Below are 5289 nucleotides of genomic sequence, written 5' to 3' on the forward strand. Positions count from 1 at the left end.
CTTTTAAGTAGCCTTAGTTTTATTTCTTTTCACATCATCATTTAAATGCAACTAAGAAACAGGATTCCCTTTCTGCCTTTCGTTTGTCAGAAAGCAAAATCATCCCAAATTATTTCAAACTGACTTGTCTACTTCTGATTGGCCATAGCTAGCCACACGGTTAACATGAAGCAGTCATTGGTAAAGGGAATTAGAATGACATGCTAGACTAAGGCCACTCTCCCCCAGCCCTTCCCATCTGAGCAGGAACCTGGACTTCCATTTTGTTTGTGCCCCCAAGAAGAGGCTGTGACCATCAATGGGTACTTTTAAAGTCAGTTTTATGTAAACTCCATGCCTTTCCAATATCAAAGCTCCATGTTTAACCTAAACAGTTTCCAATGAACTATTAGAAAATTTATTCTTTTTTTAAATTTACTTTTATGCATATGAGTGTTTTGCCTGCATGTATATCTGTGTATGGTATGAGTGCAATGCCCATGGAGGATTTGGATCTCCTGGAACTGAAATATAGCCAGTTGTTAACTGCCACTTGGGTGCTAGATTTGAGCCTGGGTTCTCTGGAAGAGCAGCTGGTGCTCATAACCACTGAACCATATCTCTGGCCCAGAAAATTAATTCTTTAAATTATTCTTTATTATATGAGTGAGAATTGTTGAGACCAAGGTTGGATAAAGAACAGGGACAAATAGCCAAACGAATGGAAACACATGAACTATGAACCAATGGCTGAGGGGCTCCCAATTGGATCAGGCCCTTTGAATGGGTGAGACAGTTAATTGGTTTGAACTGTTTGGGAGGCATCCAGGCAGTGGGACTGAGTCCTGTGCTCATTGCATGAGTTGGCTGTTTAAAACCTGGGCCTTATGCGGGGTCACTTGGCTCCGCCTGGGAGGAAAGGACTGGACCTGCCTAGACTGAGTCTACCAGGTTGATCTCAGTCCTCGGAGGAGGCTTTGCCCTGGGAGAGGTGGGAATAGGGGATGGGCTGGGGAGAAGGGGAGGGGGAGAACAAGGGAATCCATGGCTGATATGTAGAACTGAATTGTACTGTAAAATAAAATTAAATTAAATTAAAAAAATATTCTTTATACTTTCATTCCAAGGTAATGCTTGAGTCATACAGAATAAGTGGATTTTCTTTACTAAAACATAGCCATTCTAATCATTGAAAGAATTTTCCAAGTTAAAACACATGTACCAGGGTTCATCATCTGGCTTTGGAAACTTGTGAAGTATTAGTTATTCTCTTACTATTGTTTCCAGTTTTTTGTTGTTGTTGTTGTTTTTTGTTTTTTTTTTTTTGTTTGTTTGTTTTGTTTTTCGAGACAGGGTTTCTCTGTGTAGCTTTGCGCCTCTCCTAGAACTCACTTGGTAGCCCAGGCTGGCCTGGAACTCACAGAGATCCACCTGCCTCTGCCTCCCAAGTGCTGGGATTAAAGGCGTGCACCACTACCGCCTGGCTTGTTTCCAGTTTTTATGTCTATGGCCTATTAAGTATAAGGTTCTGCTATGACAAGATCCATAGCATAGAATCCAACTCTTGTTTCTCTTGTTTCAATTAGACAAAGTTGCCCTTCTCATTATACAAGTGTATATGCACACTATAAAAAAAAACATGTTAATCATTCAAGTGAGCTTGTTAAGAAAATATAAGATCTTATCTTTCATCAAATATATTCGTTCCCAGTCCACCTTGAGTCTATGCATATCTTCTATGTCCTCAAAGCCGAACTACTTAAAAAATCAAGGTAAGATAGCAACGTACACATTTAACATCTTTCACTCCAGTTTTAGGCAGTCTTACCCCAACGTGGTGAATTGCAAAACTAACATATCCCAGCTAGCTCAGTTGGTAGAGCATGAGACTATTAATCTCAGGGTCGTGGGTTCATGCCCCATGTTGGGCACCAGATATTGATGGAAGTATTAAGGCAACTCCACGTAGTTAAAAGGGGGGGGGGTTATTTGAGGGTTTTACTTACAACAAGTAAAGGGATAGGTTACCGTGTCCAGGAGAGGTGAAGTGCAGTCCAATGGTGTTCTCTGGAGAACTTTGCTCAGTCTACCATCCAACATCCAAGATTACCAGGAACCAAGAGAGCCGGCACATCCGGATCTCAGGTCTTAAGGGCTCTGGTCTTGGCCCCGCCTCAGGGGCAAGCCATAGGTAGGCGTGGCAGTTACCGGAAGCCTCCTGGGGTAGTACTTCCAGGTCAAAGCTGGAACAGCTACCCACTACAGAATGCTCTAGAATATGCTAAATTTTGTTGTTGTTGCAGTGTGTGTGTGTGTGTGTGTGTGTGTGTGTGTGTGTGTGTGTGTGTATGCATGCTTGTATATGATGTGGGGGAGGGTTATGTGGAGACTCTAGGTTCATGTTGGTATCTCCTTGATTGCTCTCTATCTTATTCATTGAGGCAGGGTTTCTCACTTGAATCCAGGGCTCACCAATTTGGCTAGTTGCTTGCTCCTCTAATCCCTGGTCCTAGTATTAGAGATGGGCTACCATGCCCAGCAGGCATGGTTGTGGGGGTTCTGACCTCTGGTACTTATATTTGTATAGAAAGAATTGTCCTCTGGGCACCTGTTATAATGCTTTTATCTATGTTGCAAGCTGTCAGGGTTTCTTCTATGCCCCAAATTTCTGGGTAGCTTTACTCTTGCTTTTACCTTAGTCTTCTCCATATCTTTTTTATTAGCATGCCCCACACTCCTAAAGTCTGCCAGCCTACTGTTCATAACTTTACTGCTTTCATTGAGAATTGCCAGGCAACTCCTTCTAGTAGCTACTCCTTTACCTGTCAGATGGGAACTCTGGCTACTTCCGGAAAGATAACCTTTATACTGGTATAATTCCAAAGAGGACTGTTCACATTATATTCTATGTAAAGAGTACTCTCAGTGATTTGTTTAGAAGATAATGCATGCATGTGTCTGCTTATACACACAGCTTCTATCTGCTAGTTGGAGCATTATCTTAAGTATTTCATATTGTGTTCTTGATTGCTCTGACCACCAGGGCTCCTTTTCTTTCTTCCATGAAGCTCCCTAACAGGACAAACAATCTTGCTTTTGTTTTTCAGTTCTTTGGGGAGAGTTTTATTCATTTTAGTTGGCTATAACAAGTTGCCATAGACTGGGAGCTTAACCAACAAATCGTCATTTCTCATGTGTGGAATATTCCTCTAAACTGTGTGAATACATGTTGCTATGATTGGTTTAATAAACAAGCTGACTGGATAATAGCTGAACAGGATAAGGTTAAGCAGGAGAGCCAAACTGAGAATTCTGGGAAGAAGGGTGAAGTCTGTAGTCGCCAGCAGACACAGAGAGAAGCAAGATGGGCATGCTATACTGATAAAAGGTACCAAGCCATGCCATGTGGTAAAACATAGATAAGGAATATGGATTAATTAAATGTAAGAGTTAGCTAGTAACAACCCTGAGCTATTGGCCAATCATTTACAATTAATATTAAGACTCTGAGTGGTTATTCGAGAGTGGCTGCTGGCACAGGAAAACTCTGACTATACTCATGTTTCTGAAAGATGATGCATCCAAGCCAAGGAAAGTGTCATCAACTCCATATTTGGTAGAAGCTCATTTCTTGATGGGAGACATGTGTTGTCTCAAATGGCAGAGATGGACATATTCTGCACGGTTAGCTTTGATTGTAAACTGATACAATCTAAAATTACCCAAGGGACTCTCTAAATCAGGTTGGTCTGTGGGCATGTCTGTGGAGAATTATGGTGATTGTGCTGACTGAGGTGGCTGCCGCCATTCCCTAGGTGGGAGCTCTTGAGCTACAGAGAAATGGAGAAAGTGAGTTGATCACAAGCTTGCATGAATCCACCTCTGCTATTGACTGTGGCTGCGACTAGCTGCTTCGCGACCCTGATGCCTTGATTTCCCTGCTATCAGACCGTAACTTGAAACTGTGACTAAAAAATCAATCATTGTTCTCCTAAATTGCTTTTGTCGGAGTGTTTTGTCATTGCAACTCGTAAGGAAACTAGGACATCTTGTTACTGGGAAAAACAAGGTCACTTTCAGTTCTTAGTCTCATTATATTTTAAAAGAGACTCAAAATGAAGCTTGGGAACAATTTTATTTATCAATTTATTGAGGGGGAAACACCGGGGCAGGTGGTGGTTGAAAAGGCTTTGGTGCCTCTGAAGTTCTGTTCTCTCTCCGGGGTTGCTTTCCTGTGTAGCGCTTCCTTAACGTTTCCCACTGTGCCTCTGAAGACGTTCTCCTTTTCAGTCAATGAACTGTTGAGGTAGGGTTGTATCTCCAGTGAACTTTTGGTGGAATTTTGATTCACCATAATCTCTCACAACAAAAGTTAAAGTCGAATGCCAGCCGTGCCTCTTCTTAGAAGACCCATTGGTGAGCCCTCCAGAAGCCATTTCCATGATAGCCTTTGGTTAACATCTCTCATTGCACTGTTCACTCTCTCTGTCTCTCTGTCTCTGTCTCTGTCTCTGTCTCTGTCTCTCTCTCTCTCTCTCTGCCCCTTGACCATCTCTAAGGTACATTTTCCTTGTTTCTTTTTGTCCTGCTCATTGTACTAATAACTGAACCCAGGGCCTGCCACATGTTAGGCAATGGCCCTGCTAAGGCACCTATTCCCAGCCTTTTCTCCTTCCTGTTTTGTTTTTTGTTTTTGTTTTCTTTTGTTTGGAGACAGTCTCACTGACTTGGTAGGCAGGCCTTGAACTTGACATTCTTGTACATGCTCCAAAGTAGCTGAGGTTCCAGTCCTATGTCTCCAAAACAGACTTCTGGGCTCTTTTATATTTTTTTTTTTTAAATTTTCAGTAAGGCTAAGAAATTCAGAAACCCATAGGCTCTTCTGCGACCTAACCACTGTCAGTAAAAATGCTTTCCTGAATGGCCATTTGATCCAAGACTCTACCCTTAAGCCCTTAAGTGTGAAACAATTTGCAATTATACTCATTTGTTGTTCGAAGATTAAGTCAGATTCTTGAGGTGGGGCTGCCCAACCGGTTAAAGAGAGGCCAGAGGAAGTGCATGGCGCTCTCTCTCTCACAGCCTGACTGCAAGACGGGTGGAGATGAGATGTTCAATTGGCAATCCTCTGGGACTAGTTTTACTTACCATGAGATAATGGGCCCTAAGATGCTCGGTTCTCTTAATCTGAGTGGGCCGGCTTTTTATGCGGTCTAATCAGGAAAAAGGGAAATGAGCTAATGCAACACTCAGTCACCCAAAGCCTCAGAGTCTTAGGTTTCTGAGTCATCTGTACAATACTTTCCTCCA

At 42.3% G+C, this 5289-nt stretch overlaps 1 non-coding gene across 1 annotated transcript; it reads left to right on the forward strand.

The window, feature by feature from the left end:
* Positions 1 to 1837: 1837 nt before the first annotated feature.
* On the forward strand, positions 1838 to 1910 carry Trnan-auu (transfer RNA asparagine (anticodon AUU)). Its single transcript has one exon. It is a non-coding gene; the product is annotated as a tRNA-Asn (tRNA).
* Positions 1911 to 5289: the final 3379 nt, after the last annotated feature.

The sequence above is a fragment of the Peromyscus maniculatus genome, chromosome 15, assembly GCF_049852395.1.
Source record: "Peromyscus maniculatus bairdii isolate BWxNUB_F1_BW_parent chromosome 15, HU_Pman_BW_mat_3.1, whole genome shotgun sequence".
NCBI lineage: Eukaryota > Metazoa > Chordata > Mammalia > Rodentia > Cricetidae > Peromyscus > Peromyscus maniculatus.